General features: G+C 52.4%; 1 protein-coding gene across 1 annotated transcript in view; it reads left to right on the plus strand.

Moving 5' to 3' along the window:
• LOC106590749 (vacuolar protein sorting-associated protein 13B) overlaps positions 1–19,939 on the plus strand; it is a 258,600-nt gene that overhangs the window by 203,877 nt on the left and 34,784 nt on the right. The window lies entirely within an intron of this gene.

Here is a 19,939-nt window from a genome sequence, read left to right on the forward strand (position 1 = left end):
GAACAAGGTACTGAACTAATGTTGACAGACGAGGGAGGGGAGAACAAGGTACTGAACTAATGTTGACAGACGAGGGAGGGGAGAACAAGGTACTGAACTAATGTTGACAGACGAGGGAGGGGAGAACAAGGTACTGAACTAATGTTGACAGACGAGGGAGGGGAGAACAAGGTACTGAACTAATGTTGACAGACGAGGGAGGGGAGAACAAGGTACTGAACTAATGTTGACAGACGAGGGAGGGGAGAACAAGGTACTGAACTAATGTTGACAGACGAGGGAGGGGAGAACAAGGTACTGAACTAATGTTGACAGACCAGGGAGGGGAGAACAAGGTACTGAACTAATGTTGACAGACGAGGGAGGGGAGAACAAGGTACTGAACTAATGTTGACAGACGAGGGAGGGGAGAACAAGGTACTGAACTAATGTTGACAGACGAGGGAGGGGAGAACAAGGTACTGAACTAATGTTGACAGACGAGGGAGGGGAGAACAAGGTACTGAACTAATGTTGACAGACGAGGGAGGGGAGAACAAGGTACTGAACTAATGTTGACAGACGAGGGAGGGGAGAACAAGGTACTGAACTAATGTTGACAGACGAGGGAGGGGAGAACAAGGTACTGAACTAATGTTGACAGACGAGGGAGGGGAGAACAAGGTACTGAACTAATGTTGACAGACGAGGGAGGGGAGAACAAGGTACTGAACTAATGTTGACAGACGAGGGAGGGGAGAACAAGGTACTGAACTAATGTTGACAGACGAGGGAGGGGAGAACAAGGTACTGAACTAATGTTGACAGACGAGGGAGGGGAGAACAAGGTACTGAACTAATGTTGACAGACGAGGGAGGGGAGAACAAGGTACTGAACTAATGTTGACAGACGAGGGAGGGGAGAACAAGGTACTGAACTAATGTTGACAGACGAGGGAGGGGAGAACAAGGTACTGAACTAATGTTGACAGACGAGGGAGGGGAGAACAAGGTACTGAACTAATGTTGACAGACGAGGGAGGGGAGAACAAGGTACTGAACTAATGTTGACAGACGAGGGAGGGGAGAACAAGGTACTGAACTAATGTTGACAGACGAGGAAGGGAGAACAAGGTACTGAACTAATGTTGACAGACGAGGGAGGGGAGAACAAGGTACTGAACTAATGTTGACAGACGAGGGAGGGGAGAACAAGGTACTGAACTAATGTTGACAGACGAGGGAGGGGAGAACAAGGTACTGAACTAATGTTGACAGACGAGGGAGGGGAGAACAAGGTACTGAACTAATGTTGACAGACGAGGGAGGGGAGAACAAGGTACTGAACTAATGTTGACAGACGAGGGAGGGGAGAACAAGGTACTGAACTAATGTTGACAGACGAGGGAGGGGAGAACAAGGTACTGAACTAATGTTGACAGACGAGGGAGGGGAGAACAAGGTACTGAACTAATGTTGACAGACGAGGGAGGGGAGAACAAGGTACTGAACTAATGTTGACAGACGAGGGAGGGGAGAACAAGGTACTGAACTAATGTTGACAGACGAGGGAGGGGAGAACAAGGTACTGAACTAATGTTGACAGACGAGGGAGGGGAGAACAAGGTACTGAACTAATGTTGACAGACGAGGGAGGGGAGAACAAGGTACTGAACTAATGTTGACAGACGAGGGAGGGGAGAACAAGGTACTGAACTAATGTTGACAGACGAGGGAGGGGAGAACAAGGTACTGAACTAATGTTGACAGACGAGGGAGGGGAGAACAAGGTACTGAACTAATGTTGACAGACGAGGGAGGGGAGAACAAGGTACTGAACTAATGTTGACAGACGAGGGAGGGGAGAACAAGGTACTGAACTAATGTTGACAGACGAGGGAGGGGAGAACAAGGTACTGAACTAATGTTGACAGACGAGGGAGGGGAGAACAAGGTACTGAACTAATGTTGACAGACGAGGGAGGGGAGAACAAGGTACTGAACTAATGTTGACAGACGAGGGAGGGGAGAACAAGGTACTGAACTAATGTTGACAGACGAGGGAGGGGAGAACAAGGTACTGAACTAATGTTGACAGACGAGGGAGGGGAGAACAAGGTACTGAACTAATGTTGACAGACGAGGGAGGGGAGAACAAGGTACTGAACTAATGTTGACAGACGAGGGAGGGGAGAACAAGGTACTGAACTAATGTTGACAGACGAGGGAGGGGAGAACAAGGTACTGAACTAATGTTGACAGACGAGGGAGGGGAGAACAAGGTACTGAACTAATGTTGACAGACGAGGGAGGGGAGAACAAGGTACTGAACTAATGTTGACAGACGAGGGAGGGAGAACAAGGTACTGAACTAATGTTGACAGACGAGGGAGGGGAGAACAAGGTACTGAACTAATGTTGACAGACGAGGGAGAACAAGGTACTGAACTAATGTTGACAGACGAGGGAGGGGAGAACAAGGTACTGAACTAATGTTGACAGACGAGGGAGGGGAGAACAAGGTACTGAACTAATGTTGACAGACGAGGGAGGGGAGAACAAGGTACTGAACTAATGTTGACAGACGAGGGAGGGGAGAACAAGGTACTGAACTAATGTTGACAGACGAGGGAGGGGAGAACAAGGTACTGAACTAATGTTGACAGACGAGGGAGGGGAGAACAAGGTACTGAACTAATGTTGACAGACGAGGGAGGGGAGAACAAGGTACTGAACTAATGTTGACAGACGAGGGAGGGGAGAACAAGGTACTGAACTAATGTTGACAGACGAGGGAGGGGAGAACAAGGTACTGAACTAATGTTGACAGACGAGGGAGGGGAGAACAAGGTACTGAACTAATGTTGACAGACGAGGGAGGGGAGAACAAGGTACTGAACTAATGTTGACAGACGAGGGAGGGGAGAACAAGGTACTGAACTAATGTTGACAGACGAGGGAGGGGAGAACAAGGTACTGAACTAATGTTGACAGACGAGGGAGGGGAGAACAAGGTACTGAACTAATGTTGACAGACGAGGAGGGGAGAACAAGGTACTGAACTAATGTTGACAGACGAGGGAGGGGAGAACAAGGTACTGAACTAATGTTGACAGACCAGGGAGGGGAGAACAAGGTACTGAACTAATGTTGACAGACGAGGGAGGGGAGAACAAGGTACTGAACTAATGTTGACAGACGAGGGAGGGGAGAACAAGGTACTGAACTAATGTTGACAGACCAGGGAGGGGAGAACAAGGTACTGAACTAATGTTGACAGACGAGGGAGGGGAGAACAAGGTACTGAACTAATGTTGACAGACGAGGGAGGGAGAACAAGGTACTGAACTAATGTTGACAGACGAGGGAGGGGAGAACAAGGTACTGAACTAATGTTGACAGACCAGGGAGGGGAGAACAAGGTACTGAACTAATGTTGACAGACGAGGGAGGGGAGAACAAGGTACTGAACTAATGTTGACAGACGAGGGAGGGGAGAACAAGGTACTGAACTAATGTTGACAGATGAGGGAGGGGAGAACAAGGTACTGAACTAATGTTGACAGACGAGGGAGTGGAGAACAAGGTACTGAACTAATGTTGACAGACGAGGGAGGGGGAGAACAAGGTACTGAACTAATGTTGACAGACGAGGGAGGGGAGAACAAGGTACTGAACTAATGTTGACAGACGAGGGAGGGGAGAACAAGGTACTGAACTAATGTTGACAGACGAGGGAGGGGAGAAAAAGGTACTGAACTAATGTTGACAGACGAGGGAGAACAAGATACTGAACTAATGTTGACAGACGAGGGAGGGGAGAACAAGGTACTGAACTAATGTTGACAGATGAGGGAGGGGAGAACAAGGTACTGAACTAATGTTGACAGACGAGGGAGGGGAGAACAAGGTACTGAACTAATGTTGACAGACGAGGGAGGGGAGAACAAGGTACTGAACTAATGTTGACAGACGAGGGAGGGGAGAACAAGATATAAAACTAAGTTCCTTCAGTCTTGATGAGATAATTGGCTTCTTATGTTGCAAAGCATCAAATTCACTAATAGATATTTATTCACTAAAGTTTAACTGAAGTTTTTGCAGTAGCCCATCTAGTAAACCAATTAGATGTAACTATTTTTACAATCAGTAAGAGGTTTATTATGTTTGAAGTACTTTTAAACGCTGTTTTTTTTTAAATGTTTCTATAGTACTGCGTAGAGAGAATGTAAAGGACCTGTGTCTACATTAAAGAGGAACCTCAGAACAGAACTCGCTGTGTTATTCAGGACAGGGACCTTGGCGTGGGAGACGGGGAATTATACCGTCCACAGAATCTATCTGCAGTGGGGAGACGGGGAATTATACCGTCCACAGAATCTATCTGCAGTGGGGAGACGGGGAATTATACCGTCCACAGAATCTATCTGCAGTGGGGAGACGGGGAATTATACCGTCCACAGAATCTATCTGCAGTGGGGAGACGGGGAATTATACCGTCCACAGAATCTATCTGTATTGGAGAGGGGAAACAATACAATCCACAGTATCTATCTGTATTGGAGAGACGGGAAACAATACAATCCACAGTATCTATCTGTATTGGAGAGACGGGAAACAATACAATCCACAGTATCTATCTGTATTGGAGAGAGGGGGAAACAATACAATCCACAGTATCTATCTGTATTGGAGAGAGGGGAAACAATACAATCCACAGTATCTATCTGTATTGGAGAGAGGGGGAAACAATACAATCCACAGTATCTATCTGTATTGGAGAGGGGAAACAATACAATCCACAGTATCTATCTGTTTTGGAGAGAGGGGGAAACAATACAATCCACAGTATCTATCTGCACTGGAGAGAGGGGGAAACAATACAATCCACAGTATCTATCTGCAGTGGAGAGAGGGGGAAACAATACAATCCACAGTATCTATCTGCAGTGGAGAGAGAGGAAACAATACATTCCACAGTATCTATCTGTATTGGAGAGACGGGAAACAATACAATCCACAGTATCTATCTGCAGTGGAGAGAGGGGGAAACAATACAATCCACAGTATCTATCTGTATTGGAGAGGGGGAAACAATACAATCCACAGTATCTATCTGTATTGGAGAGACGGGAAACAATACAATGCACAGTATCTATCTGCACTGGAGAGACAGGAAACAATACAATCCACAGTATCTATCTGTATTGGAGAGACAGGAAACAATACAATCCACAGTATCTATCTGTATTGGAGAGAGGGGGAAACAATACAATCCACAGTATCTATCTGTATTGGAGAGACGGGAAACAATACAATCCACAGTATCTATCTGTATTGGAGAGACAGGAAACAATACAATCCACAGTATCTATTGAACAACAGGTGGGGTTGTATTGTACTGAACAACAGGTGGGGTTGCATTGTACTGAACAACAGGTGGGGTTGTATTGTACTGAACAACAGGTGGGGTTGTATGGTACTGAACAACAGGTGGGGTTGTACTGAACAACAGGTGGGGTTGTATTGTACTGAACAACAGGTGGGGTTGTATGGTACTGAACAACAGGTGGGGTTGTATGGTACTGAACAACAGGTGGGGTTGTATGGTACTGAACAACAGGTGGGGTTGTATGGTACTGAACAACAGGTGGGGTTGTATGGTACTGAACAACAGGTGGGGTTGTATTGTACTGAACAACAGGTGGGGTTGTATTGTACTGAACAACAGGTGGGGTTGTATTGTACTGAACAACAGGTGGGGTTGTATGGTACTGAACAACAGGTGGGGTTGTACTGAACAACAGGTGGGGTTGTATGTTACTGAACAACAGGTGGGGTTGTATGGTACTGACCAACAGGTGGGGTTGTATTGTACTGAACAACAGGTGGGGTTGTATTGTACTGAACAACAGGTGGGGTTGTATTGTAGTGAACAACAGGTGGGGTTGTATTGTAGTGAACAACAGGTGGGGTTGTAGTGAACAACAGGTGGGGTTGTACTGAACAACAGGTGGGGTTGTACTGAACAACAGGTTGTATTGTACTGAACAACAGGTGGGGTTGTATGGTACTGAACAACAACAGGTGGGGTTGTACTGAACAACAGGTGGGGTTGTACGGTACTGAACAACAGGTGGGGTTGTACGGTACTGAACAACAGGTGGGGTTGTACTGTACTGAACAACAGGTGGGGTTGTATTGTACTGAACAACAGGTGGGGTTGTATTGTACTGAACAACAGGTGGGGTTGTATTGTACTGAACAACAGGTGGGGTTGTATTGTACTGAACAACAGGTGGGGTTGTATTGTACTGAACAACAGGTGGGGTTGTATTGTACTGAACAACAGGTGGGGTTGTATGGTACTGAACAACAGGTGGGGTTGTATGGTACTGAACAACAGGTGGGGTTGTATTGTACTGAACAACAGGTGGGGTTGTATTGTACTGAACAACAGGTGGGGTTGTATTGTACTGAACAACAGGTGGGGTTGTATGGTACTGAACAACAGGTGGGGTTGTATTGTACTGAACAACAGGTGGGGTTGTATTGTACTGAACAACAGGTGGGGTTGTATTGTACTGAACAACAGGTGGGGTTGTATGGTACTGAACAACAGGTGGGGTTGTATTGTACTGAACAACAGGTGGGGTTGTATTGTACTGAACAACAGGTGGGGTTGTATGTTACTGAACAACAGGTGGGGTTGTATTGTACTGAACAACAGGTGGGGTTGTATGGTACTGAACAACAGGTGGGGTTGTATGGTACTGAACAACAGGTGGGGTTGTATTGTACTGAACAACAGGTGGGGTTGTATTGTACTGAACAACAGGTGGGGTTGTATTGTACTCAACAACAGGTGGGGTTGTATTGTACTGAACAACAGGTGGGGTTGTATGGTACTGAACAACAGGTGGGGTTGTATTGTACTGAACAACAGGTGGGGTTGTATTGTACTGAACAACAGGTGGGGTTGTATGGTACTGAACAACAGGTGGGGTTGTATTGTACTGAACAACAGGTGGGGTTGTATTGTACTGAACAACAGGTGGGGTTGTATGGTACTGAACAACAGGTGGGGTTGTATGGTACTGAACAACAGGTGGGGTTGTATGGTACTGAACAACAGGTGGGGTTGTACTGAACAACAGGTGGGGTTGTATGGTACTGAACAACAGGTGGGGTTGTATGTTACTGAACAACAGGTGGGGTTGTATGGTACTGAACAACAGGTGGGGTTGTATGGTACTGAACAACAGGTGGGGTTGTATGTTACTGAACAACAGGTGGGGTTGTACTGAACAACAGGTGGGGTTGTATTGTACTGAACAACAGGTGGGGTTGTATTGTACTGAACAACAGGTGGGGTTGTATTGTACTGAACAACAGGTGGGGTTGTATTGTACTGAACAACAGGTGGGGTTGTATGGTACTGAACAACAGGTGGGGTTGTATGTTACTGAACAACAGGTGGGGTTGTACTGTGTGAATTCTTTAGTCTGTCAGTCCTGAGAAATGAATTGACCCCCAACTTGTTGCTGTTTTTCTCAGGAATAATTAATTTCACTGATTTTGTTTTGCCAATCAGTCAAATAGGGTTTTCCTCCCTCCCACTTCCCCTCATACCTCCTAACTCCTCCTAACTCCCTCTCCTCCTCCCCTCCTACCTCCTCTTCTCCTCTTCTCCTCCTCCTGCCGCCTCCTAACTCCTCCTCCTCCCCTCCTTCCTCCCCTTCTCCTCCTCCCTCCTTCCTCCCCTTCTCCTGCCTCCCCCTCCTCCTACCTCCTCCTCCTCCTCCTCCTCCTCCTCCTCCTCCTCCTCCTTCCTCCCTCCTCCTCCTCCTCCTCCTCCTCCCCTCCTCCTCCCCTCCTTCCTCCCCTCCTCCTCCTCCTCCTCCTCCTCCTCCCCTCCTCCCCTCCTCCTCCTCCCCTCCTTCCTCCCCCTCCTCCTCCTCTCCTCCCCTCCTCCTACCTCCTAACTCCTCCTCCTCCTCCTCCTCCCCTCCTCCTCCCCTCCTCCCCTCCCCCTCCTCCTCCTCTCCTCCTCCCTCCTCCTCCTCCTCTCCTCCTCCTCCTCCTCCTCCTCCTTCCTCCCCTCCTCCTCCCCTCCTCCTCCTCCTCCTCCTCCTCCTCCCTCCTCCTCCTCCTCCTCCCCCTCCTCCTCCTCCTCCTCCTCCTTCCTCCTCTTCTCCTCTTAGTCCCCAGCATTATTGTGGAAACAGTGAGGGATAGATTGTGTAGTGTACAGGATATGAGTAATAACTGAAGGAACGTTGTGGAAACAGGCAGTGCTCAGTGTTCCAGGTTCCTCCTAGTAGGTCCCTATGTAAACCATTATGACCAGCTGCTCCTGGGAGATTCCTCCAATCATGGAAAGGTGCTGATTTCAACAGAATGGACGGCTGTGTTGTAAGAGTCTCACACGAGAGAGAGAGAGGGGGGAGAGAGAGAGAGGGGGAGGAGAGAGAGGGGGAGGGAGAGAGAGGGGGAGGGAGAGAGAGGGGGGGGAGAGAGAGAGAAGGAGGGAGAGAGAGAGAGAGAGAGAGAGGGGGAGAGAGAGAGAGGGGAGAGAGAGAGAGGGGGAGGGAGAGAGAGGGGAGAGAGAGAGAGAAGGAGGGAGAGAGAGAGAGAGAGAAGGGGGAGAGGGAGAGAAGGAGGGAGAGAGAGGGAGGGAGAGAGAGAGGGGGAGAGAGAGAGGGGAGAGGGGGAGAGAGGGGGAGAGAGAGGAGGGAGGGAGAGAGAGGGGAGGGAGCGAGGAGGGAGGGAAAGAGAGGGAGAGCGAGAGAGAGGGGTGGGAGGGAGGGATGGATGGAGGGAGAGAGCGGGAGGGAGAGAGAGGAGGGAGAGAGAGCGAGAGAGGGAGAGAGGGAGGGAGGGAGGGAGAGGGAGAGAGAGGGAGAGAGCAGAGAGAGGGGAGGGAGGGAGAGAGGGGAGGGAGGGAGAGCGAGAGAGAGGGGAGGGAGGGAGAGAGGAGAGAGAGAGGAGGGAGAGAGGGAGAGAGCGAGAGGAGGGAGGGAAGAGAGGGAGGGAGGGAAAGAGAGGGAGAGCGAGAGAGAGGGTGGGAGGGATGGAGGGAGGGAGAGGGTGAGGGAGAGAGAGAGAGAACACTGTTCTGTGTGATTCCCTGTCCATGCTCTAGGTGTGTGTTATGTCTGAATGTGTATGTGTGTTGGTATTAGCAGCAGATGGTTGTGTTTTAAAGTAGTTACCTCGCTCTCTTTCGCTCGCCTCTCTCTCCCTCTCTCCCTCTCCCTCTCTCCCTCTCTCCCTCTCTCTCTCGCCTCTCTCTCTCTTTCTCTCTTGCCTCTCTCTCTTCCTCTCCCTCTCTCTCTTTCTCTCCTCTCTCACCTCTCTCTCGCCTTCTCTCTCTCGCCTCTCTCTCTTCCTCTCTCTCTCTCTTCCTCCCCCCCATCATCCAGATGTTCAGGACTACAGTCCAGTACCTCAGTAGCAGTAAGTACTTCGTTCTTAATGATCCCCCTGTTCCAGGTTATTAAAGCAGCAGGATGTCTGTGGTCTAAACCCCCCTATAGTTAGAGAACCAGCCCTCTGTGGTCTAAACCCCCTATAGTTAGAGAACCAGTCCTCTGTGGTCTAAACCCCCTATAGTTAGAGAACCAGCCCTCTGTGGTCTAAACCCCCTATAGTTAGAGAACCAGCCCTCTGTGGTCTAAACCCCCTATAGTTAGAGAACCAGCCCTCTGTGGTCTAAACCCCCTATAGTTAGAGAACCAGTCCTCTGTGGTCTAAACCCCTATAGTTAGAGAACCAGCCCTCTGTGGTCTAAACCCCCTATAGTTAGAGAACCAGCCCTCTGTGGTCTAAACCCCCTATAGTTAGAGAACCAGCCCTCTGTGGTCTAAACCCCCTATAGTTAGAGAACCAGCCCTCTGTGGTCTAAACCCCCTATAGTTAGAGAACCAGCCCTCTGTGGTCTAAACAGCCCAGCCCCAGTCCTGTCCTCTGCCCAGCTCTAGCCCAGTCCTGTCCTCTGCCCAGCTCTAGTCTGGCCCCAGTCCTGTCCTCTGCCCAGCTCTAGCCCAGTCCTGTCCTCTGCCCAGCTCTAGCCCAGTCCTGTCCTCTGCCCAGCTCTAGCCCAGTCCTGTCCTCTGCCCAGCTCTAGTCTGGCCCCAGTCCTGTCCTCTGCCCAGCTCTAGCCCAGTCCTGTCCTCTGCCCCAGCTCTAGCCCTGGCCCCAGTCCTGTCCTCTGCCCCAGCTCTAGCCTGGCCCCAGTCCTGTCCTCTGCCCCAGCTCTAGCCTGGCCCCAGTCCTGTCCTCTGCCCATGCTCTAGCCTGGCCCCAGTCCTGTCCTCTGCCCAGCTCTAGCCCAGTCCTGTCCTCTGCCCCAGCTCTAGCCCAGTCCTTTCCTCTGCCCAGCTCTAGCCTGGCCCCAGTCCTGTCCTCTGCCCAGCTCTAGCCCAGTCCTGTCCTCTGCCCCAGCTCTAGCCCAGTCCTGTCCTCTGCCCCAGCTCTAGCCTGGCCCCAGTCCTGTCCTCTGCCCAGCTCTAGCCTGGCCCCAGTCCTGTCCTCTGCCCTGCTCTAATCTAGCCCAGTCCTGTCCTCTGCCCAGCTCTAGCCCAGTCCTGTCCTCTGCCCCAGCTCTAGCCCAGTCCTGTCCTCTGCCCAGCTCTAGCCCAGTCCTGTCATCTGCCCAGCTCTAGCCCAGTCCTGTCCTCTGCCCCAGCTCTAGCCCTGGCCCCAGTCCTGTCCTCTGCCCTGCTCAAATCTGGCCCCAGTCCTGTCCTCTGCCCCAGCTCTAGCCTGGCCCCAGTCCTGTCCTCTGCCCAGCTCTAGCCCAGTCCTGTCCTCTGCCCCAGCTCTAGCCCAGTCCTTTCCTCTGCCCAGCTCTAGCCCAGTCCTGTCCTCTGCCCCAGCTCTAGCCTGGCCCCAGTCCTGTCCTCTGCCCAGCTCTAGCCTGGCCCCAGTCCTGTCCTCTGCCCTGCTCTAATCTAGCCCAGTCCTGTCCTCTGCCCAGCTCTAGCCCAGTCCTGTCCTCTGCCCCAGCTCTAGTCTGGCCCCAGTCCTGTCCTCTGCCCTGCTCTAATCTAGCCCAGTCCTGTCCTCTGTCCAGCTCTAGCCCAGTCCTGTCCTCTGCCCCAGCTCTAGCCCAGTCCTGTCCTCTGCCCAGCTCTAGCCCAGTCCTGTCCTCTGCCCAGCTCTAGCCTGGCCCCAGTCCTGTCCTCTGCCCAGCTCTAGCCCTGGCCCCAGTCCTGTCCTCTGCCCAGCTCTAGCCTGGCCCCAGTCCTGTCCTCTGCCCAGCTCTAGCCCTGGCCCCAGTCCTAACCACTCACTCAGACTATGAACTGTGGACAGGTCAGGAAATAAAACCCAACGTCGTTTAAAACCAACTCTGAGGAAAACAGAAGTCTAGTTTGTGAAATTTAAACAGCTAATTTCTCGTTTTGCATTTCCTTTGCTATTGCTGGTAGAGTCAGTGTAACAGTGTGTTTTAATATGCTAATGTATGACATAAGGACTACTGGGAGTCTGGAGAGGGAGGCCTGCTGTAATGTGGAGAGGGAGGCCTGCTGTAATGTGGAGAGGAGGCCTGCTGTAATGTGGAGAGGGAGGCCTGCTGTAATGTGGAGAGGAGGCCTGCTGTAATGTGAAGGGAGGACTGTAATGTGGAGAGGGAGGCCTGCTGTAATGTGGAGAGGGAGGCCTGCTGTAATGTGGAGAGGGAGGCCTGCTGTAATGTGGAGAGGGAGGCCTGCTGTAATGTGGAGAGGGAGGCCTGCTGTAATGTGGAGAGGAGGCCTGCTGTAATGTGGAGAGGAGGCCTGCTGTAACGTGGAGAGGAGGCCTGCTGTAACGTGGAGAGGAGGCCTGCTGTAACGTGGAGAGGGAGGCCTGCTGTAACGTGGAGAGGAGGCCTGCTGTAATGTGGAGAGGGAGGCCTGCTGTAATGTGGAGAGGAGTGCCTGCTGTAATGTGGAGAGGGGAGGCCTGCTGTAATGTGGAGAGGAGGCCTGCTGTAATGTGGAGAGGGAGGCCTGCTGTAATGTGGAGAGGGAGGCCTGCTGTAATGTGGAGAGGGAGGCCTGCTGTAATGTGGAGAGGGGAGGCCTGCTGTAATGTGGAGAGGCCTGCTGAATGTGAGAGGAGGCCTGCTGTAACGTGGGGGAGGCCTGCTGTAACGTGGAGAGGGAGGCCTGCTGTAACGTGGAGAGGGAGGCCTGCTGTAACGTGGAAAGGGCTGTAATGTGGAGAGGGAGGCCTGCTGTAATGTGGAGAGGGGAGGCCTGCTGTAATGTGGAGGAGGCCTGCTGTAATGTAGAGGGGCCTGCTGTAACGTGGAGAGGGAGGCCTGCTGTAATGTACTGTAAGTGGAGAGGAGGCCTGCTGTAACGTGGGAGAGGGAGGCCTGCTGTAATGTGGAGAGGGAGGCCTGCTGTAACGTGGAGCGGGAGGCCTGCTGTAACGTGGAGCGGGAGGCCTGCTGTAACGTGGAGAGGGAGGCCTGCTGTTCCCTATATAGTGCACTACTTTTGACCAGGGAATAGGGTGGTATTTTTGGACGCCCCCACAGTCGAGCCCTAAAGCTCGTCTACCCTCGTCTTCTCTCTAGAAACACAACACGTGCCAGCCAGCTCCTAAATGACCTCACGTCTCTCGCTGCGATCAACATTTCTCTAAAACACAATAACAACGAGGAAAATCTGGTTTTAATTCATCCACCAGTCAAAGTCGTTGTTCACCTAATGTGTCTTTTATAATAATAATAATAATAAAAACAGGTGCATAATGATTCGTTTTAAACAGTCCACGTGTTCTCGACATCTCTCCTGCACGTTTTAAACACTCTAAACTAAACAGTCCCAACAAGCTACTCCGCCCTTCATCCCCTGCCCGTCTCTCCGTTGAAGGGGACTTTTTAACACACATACGGCGGCGGGGCACGTGGAACTGAACGGTAGTGCCGCGGCTTCCCGCTCTTCTCTGGGTTCTGTCGTTAAATCCAGATTGCTTCAGACACTAGTTTCTTTGGACAGGACTGATGTTCGGTTAGAACAGCCCGTAGCTGCTGGGAAGCGTTTTTTAATAAATAAAGATATAGTACTTTTTTGTTTTAATACCAAAAATACACTTGATTATAGAAAACATTTCATGACGTTAGACTGACCAGGTGAAAGCGATGATCCCTTATTGATGTTTCACCTGTTAAATCCACTTCAATCAGTGTTGAGGTGTCAGTTATTTAACAGGTAAATGGTGTCAGTAGATTATTTAAATGGTGTCAGTGGGTTATTTAACAGTGAAATGGTGTCAGTAGATTATTTAAATGGTGTCAGTAGGTTATTTAACAGGTAAATGGTGTCAGTAGGTTATTTAACAGTTAAATGGTGTCAGTAGATTATTTAAATGGTGTCAGTAGGTTATTTAACAGGTAAATGGTGTCAGTAGGTTATTTAACAGGTAAATGGTGTCAGTAGGTTATTTAACAGGTAAATGGTGTCAGTGGGTTATTTAACAGTGAAATGGTGTCAGTGGGTTATTTAACAGTGAAATGGTGTCAGTGGGTTATTTAACAGTTGAATGGTGTCAGTAGATTATTTAAATGGTGTCAGTAGGTTATTTAACAGGTAAATGGTGTCAGTAGGTTATTTAACAGGTAAATGGTGTCAGTGGGTTATTTAAATGGTGTCAGTGGGTTATTTAACAGTGAAATGGTGTCAGTAGATTATTTAAATGGTGTCAGTAGGTTATTTAACAGGTAAATGGTGTCAGTAGGTTATTTAACAGTTAAATGGTGTCAGTAGATTATTTAAATGGTGTCAGTAGGTTATTTAACAGGTAAATGGTGTCAGTAGGTTATTTAACAGGTAAATGGTGTCAGTAGGTTATTTAACAGGTAAATGGTGTCAGTGGGTTATTTAACAGTGAAATGGTGTCAGTGGGTTATTTAACAGTGAAATGGTGTCAGTGGGTTATTTAACAGTTGAATGGTGTCAGTAGATTATTTAAATGGTGTCAGTAGGTTATTTAACAGGTAAATGGTGTCAGTAGGTTATTTAACAGGTAAATGGTGTCAGTGGGTTATTTAACAGTTAAATGGTGTCAGTAGATTATTTAAATGGTGTCAGTAGGTTATTTAACAGGTAAATGGTGTCAGTAGGTTATTTAACAGGTAAATGGTGTCAGTAGGTTATTTAACAGGTAAATGGTGTCAGTGGGTTATTTAACAGTGAAATGGTGTCAGTGGGTTATTTAACAGTGAAATGGTGTCAGTGGGTTATTTAACAGTTGAATGGTGTCAGTGGGTTATTTAACAGGTAAATGGTGTCAGTGGGTTATTTAACAGGTAAATGGTGTCAGTGGGTTATTTAACAGTTAAATGGTGTCAGTGGGTTATTTAACAGTGAAATGGTGTCAGTAGATTATTTAAATGGTGTCAGTGGGTTATTTAACAGTGAAATGGTGTCAGTGGGTTATTTAACAGTGAAATGGTGTCAGTGGGTTATTTAACAGTGAAATGGTGTCAGTGGGTTATTTAACAGTTAAATAGAGGGCTGCGGTGCATCCTGGGATGAGGGGCGTCTTGGGACAGAAGATGGTTGGTTGGCTGGACCTGGAGGAGTCTGTCTCTCTGACGGGGCTGTTACCTCATATATATATATCCACCACTCACTCACTCACTACTCACCCACCAAGTGCATTTTACCAGTAAACCTGTGGTCTCATAGGTCTTCACAAGTATCCCCTGTGGACAGGCCAAGTACCCCCAAGGGTCCTAGTACCCCTGGCTGGGAACCACTGCGCTAGTCAGTCCATCACACAGTGGAGCCGGAGCTGCTGCCTGGTGCTCTCTCCTCCTCCTCTTCCTCCCTGCCTGGTGCTCTCTCCTCCTCCTCCTCCTCCTCCTCCCCTGCCTGGTGCTCTCTCCTCTTCCTCCCCTGCCTGGTGCTCTCTGCTCCCTCCTCCTCCTCCCCTGCCTGGTGCTCTCTGCTCCTCCTCCTCCTCCCCTGCCTGGTGCTCTCTGCTCCTCCTCCTCCTCCCTGCCTGGTGCTCTCTCCTCCTCCTCATCCTCCTCCTCCCTGCCTGGTGCTCTCTGCTCCTCCTCCTCCTCCCCTGCCTGGTGCTCTCTCCTCCTCCTCCTCCTCCTCCTCCTCCCCTGCCTGGTGCTCTCTCCTCCTCCTCCTCCTCCTCCCCTGCCTGGTGCTCTCTGCTCCTCCTCCTCCTCCCTGCCTGGTGCTCTCTCCTCCTCCTCATCCTCCTCCTCCCTGCCTGGTGCTCTCTGCTCCTCCTCCTCCTCCCTGCCTGGTGCTCTCTCCTCCTCCTCCTCCTCCCTGCCTGGTGCTCTCTCCTCCTCCTCCTCCTCCCTGCCTGGTGCTCTCTGCTCCTCCTCCTCCTCCTCCCTGCCTGGTGCTCTCTGCTCCTCCTCCTCCTCTTCCTCCCTGCCTGGTGCTCTCTGCTCCTCCTCCTCCTCCCTGCCTGGTGCTCTCTGCTCCTCCTCCTCCTCCCCTGCCTGGTGCTCTCTGCTCCTCCTCCTCCTCCTCCTCCCTGCCTGGTGCTCTCTGCTCCTCCCTCCTCCTCCCCTGCCTGGTGCTCTCTCCTCCTCCTCATCCTCCTCCTCCCTGCCTGGTGCTCTCTCCTCCTCCTCCTCCCTGCCTGGTGCTCTCTGCTCCCTCCTCCTCCTCCCTGCCAGGTGCTCTCTCCTGCTCCTCCTCTTCCCTGCCTGGTGCTCTCTGCTCCTCTTCCTCCTCCTTCTCCCTGCCTGGTGTTCTCTGCTCCTCCTCCTCCTCCTCCCTGCCTGGTGCTCTCTCCTCCTCCTCCTCCTCCTCCTCCTCCCTGCCTGGTGCTCTCTCCTCCTCCTCCTCCTCCTCCCTGCCTGGTGCTCTCTCCTCCTCCTCCTCCTCCTCCCTGGCTGGCTGTAACAGATGAGAGGTTAAATGTGGATATTATTTTCAGTGTCAGGTATCTCTGATGTCAGTGTCCTCACATTAATCATGACGGCAGCATGGATGTGATGGGGATAGTGGAGTCTCTTCAGTAATACACAGAGCTAACAACCTGCCAGGAAACTGAAGGGAAAAGGAGACTTTGATTTCACCTCTGTCAGTGTTCTGTTACCATGTTGGGTCCATGGAAGTTCTGAGAATGGTTCTGTCCATTACTCAGTGTTTTCTACTGTTTTGTTGACGAGGTCCCGCTTCCTTTTATCTCTCCTCTCCCTTCCCAGTCCCAAGTCTCCTCTCCCCTCCCTTCCCAGTCCCAAGTCTCCTCTCCTCTCCCTTCCCAGTCCCAAGTCTCCTCTCCTCTCCCTTCCCAGTCCCAAGTCTCCTCTCCTCTCCCTTCCCAGTCCCAAGTCTCCTCTCCTCTCCCTTCCCAGTCCCAAGTCTCCTCTCCTCTCCCTTCCCAGTCCCAAGTCTCCTCTCCCTTCCCAGTCCCAAGTCTCCTCTCCCCTCCCTTCCCAGTCCCAAGTCTCCTCTCCTCTCCCTTCCCAGTCCCAAGTCTCCTCTCCTCTCCCTTCCCAGTCCCAAGTCTCCTCTCCCCTCCCTTCCCAGTCCCAAGTCTCCTCTCCCCTCCCTTCCCAGTCCCAAGTCTCCTCTCCTCTCCCTTCCCAGTCCCAAGTCTCCCTCTCCTCTCCCTTCCCAGTCCCAAGTCTCCTCTCCTCTCCCTTCCCAGTCCCAAGTCTCCTCTCCTCTCCATCCCAAGTCTCCTCTCTCCCTTCCCGGTCCCAAGTCTCCTCTCCTCTCCCTTCCCGGTCCCAAGTCTCCTCTCCTCTCCCTTCCCAGTCCCAAGTCTCCTCTCCCTTCCCAGTCCCAAGTCTCCTCTCCTCTCCCTTCCCAGTCCCAAGTCTCCTCTCCTCTCCCTTCCCAGTCCCAAGTCTCCTCTCCTCTCCCTTCCCAGTCCCAAGTCTCCTCTCCTCTCCCTTCCCAGTCCCAAGTCTCCTCTCCTCTCCCTTCCCAGTCCCAAGTCTCCTCTCCTCTCCCTTCCCAGTCCCAAGTCTCCTCTCCCCTCCCTTCCCAGTCCCAAGTCTCCTCTCCTCTCCCTTCCCAGTCCCAAGTCTCCTCTCCTCTCCCTTCCCAGTCCCAAGTCTCCTCTCCCCTTCCCAGTCCCAAGTCTCCTCTCCTCTCCCTTCCCAGTCCCAAGTCTCCTCTCCTCTCCCTTCCCAGTCCCAAGTCTCCTCTCCCCTCCCTTCCCAGTCCCAAGTCTCCTCTCCCCTCCCTTCCCAGTCCCAAGTCTCCTCTCCTCTCCCTTCCCAGTCCCAAGTCTCCTCTCCTCTCCCTTCCCAGTCCCAAGTCTCCTCTCCTCTCCTCTCCCTTCCCAGTCCCAAGTCTCCTCTCCCTTCCCAGTCCCAAGTCTCCTCTCCCCTCCCTTCCCAGTCCCAAGTCTCCTCTCCCCTCCTTCCCAGTCCCAAGTCTCCTCTCCTCTCCCTTCCCAGTCCCAAGTCTCCTCTCCCTTCCCAGTCCCAAGTCTCCTCTCCTCTCCCTTCCCAGTCCCAAGTCTCCTCTCCCTTCCCAGTCCCAAGTCTCCTCTCCCTTCCCAGTCCCAAGTCTCCTCTCCCTTCCCAGTCCCAAGTCTCCTCTCCTCTCCCCTCCCAAGTCTCCTCTCCTCTCCCTTCCCAGTCCCAAGTCTCCTCTCCTCTCCCTTCCCAGTCCCAAGTCTCTCCTCTCCCTTCCCAGTCCCAAGTCTCCTCTCCTCTCCCTTCCCAGTCCCAAGTCTCCTCTCCCTTCCCAGTCCCAAGTCTCCTCTCCTCTCCCTTCCCAGTCCCAAGTCTCCTCTCCCCTCCCTTCCCAGTCCCAAGTCTCCTCTCCCCTCCCTTCCCAGTCCCAAGTCTCCTCTCCCTTCCCAGTCCCAAGTCTCCTCTCCCCTCTCCTTCCCAGTCCCAAGTCTCCTCTCCTCTCCCTTCCCAGTCCCAAGTCTCCTCTCCCTTCCCAGTCCCAAGTCTCCTCTCCTCTCCCTTCCCAGTCCCAAGTCTCCTCTCCCCTCCCTTCCCAGTCCCAAGTCTCCTCTCCCTTCCCAGTCCCAAGTCTCCTCTCCCTCCCTTCCCAGTCCCAAGTCTCCTCTCCCCTCCCAGTCCCAAGTCTCCTCTCCTCTCCCTTCCCAGTCCCAAGTCTCCTCTCCCCTCCCTTCCCAGTCCCAAGTTCTCCTCTCCCTTCCCAGTCCCAAGTCTCCTCTCCCTTCCCAGTCCCAAGTCTCCTCTCTCCCTTCCCAGTCCCAAGTCTCCTCTCCTCTCCCTTCCCAGTCCCAAGTCTCCTCTCCTCTCCCTTCCCAGTCCCAAGTCTCCTCTCCTCTCCCTTCCCAGTCCCAAGTCTCCTCTCCTCTCCCAGTCCCAAGTCTCCTCTCCCCTCCCTTCCCAGTCCCAAGTCTCCTCTCCTCTCCCTTCCCAGTCCCAAGTCTCCTCTCCTCTCCCAGTCCCAAGTCTCCTCTCCTCTCCCTTCCCAGTCCCAAGTCTCCTCTCCTCTCCCTTCCCAGTCCCAAGTCTCCTCTCCTCTCCCTTCCCAGTCCCAAGTCTCCTCTCCCCCTCCTTCCCAGTCCCAAGTCTCCTCTCCTCCCAGTCCCAAGTCTCCTCTCCTCTCCCTTCCCAGTCCCAAGTCTCCTCTCCTCTCCCAGTCCCAAGTCTCCTCTCCCTTCCCAGTCCCAAGTCTCCTCTCCTCTCCCTTCCCAGTCCCAAGTCTCCTCTCCTCTCCCTTCCCAGTCCCAAGTCTCCTCTCCCTTCCCTTCCCAGTCCCAAGTCTCCTCTCCTCTCCCTTCCCAGTCCCAAGTCTCCTCTCCTTCCCAGTCCCAAGTCTCCTCTCCCTTCCCAGTCCCAAGTCTCCTCTCCTCTCCCTTCCCAGTCCCAAGTCTCCTCTCCTCTCCCTTCCCAGTCCCAAGTCTCCTCTCCTCTCCCTTCCCAGTCCCAAGTCTCCTCTCCCCTCCCTTCCCAGTCCCAAGTCTCCTCTCCTCTCCCTTCCCAGTCCCAAGTCTCCCTCTCCCTTCCCAGTCCCAAGTCTCCTCTCCTCTCCCTTCCCAGTCCCAAGTCTCCTCTCCTCTCCCTTTCCAGTCCCAAGTCTCCTCTCCCCTCCCTTCCCAGTCCCAAGTCTCCTCTCCTCTCCTTCCCAGTCCCAAGTCTCCTCTCCCTTCCCAGTCCCAAGTCTCCTCTCCTCTCCCTTCCCAGTCCCAAGTCTCCTCTCCCCTCCCTTCCCAGTCCCAAGTCTCCTCTCCCCTCCCTTCCCAGTCCCAAGTCTCCTCTCCTCTCCCAGTCCCAAGTCTCCTCTCCCCTCCCTTCCGGTCCCAAGTCTCCTCTCCTCTCCCTTCCCAGTCCCAAGTCTCCTCTCCTCTCCCTTCCCAGTCCCAAGTCTCCTCTCCTCTCCCTTCCCAGTCCCAAGTCTCCTCTCCCTTCCCAGTCCCAAGTCTCCTCTCCTCTCCCTTCCCAGTCCCAAGTCTCCTCTCCTCTCCCTTCCCAGTCCCAAGTCTCCCCTCCCTTCCCTTCCCAGTCCCAAGTCTCCTCTCCTCTCCCTTCCCAGTCCCAGGTCTCCTCTCCCTTCCCAGTCCCAAGTCTCCTCTCCTCTCCCCTTCCCAGTCCCAAGTCTCCTCTCCTCTCCTCTCCCAGTCCCAAGTCTCCTCTCCTCTCCCTTCCCAGTCCCAAGTCTCCTCTTCCCTTCCCAGTCCCAAGTCTCTCTCTCCTCTCCCCTTCCCAGTCCCAAGTCTCCTCTCCTCTCCCTTCCCAGTCCCAAGTCTCCTCTCCTCTCCCTTCCCAGTCCCAAGTCTCCTCTCCCTTCCCTTCCCAGTCCCAAGTCTCCTCTCCTCTCCTTCCCAGTCCCAGGTCTCCTCTCCCTTCCCAGTCCCAAGTCTCCTCTCCTCTCCCTTCCCAGTCCCAAGTCTCCTCTCCTCTCCCTTCCCAGTCCCAAGTCTCCTCTCCTCCCAGTCCCAAGTCTCCTCTCCCCTCCCAGTCCCAAGTCTCCTCTCCTCTCCCTTCCCAGTCCCAAGTCTCCTCTCCCTTCCCAGTCCCAAGTCTCCTCTCCCCTCC

This window comes from Salmo salar, unplaced genomic scaffold, assembly GCF_905237065.1.
Source record: "Salmo salar unplaced genomic scaffold, Ssal_v3.1, whole genome shotgun sequence".
In the NCBI taxonomy this organism is placed as follows: domain Eukaryota; kingdom Metazoa; phylum Chordata; class Actinopteri; order Salmoniformes; family Salmonidae; genus Salmo; species Salmo salar.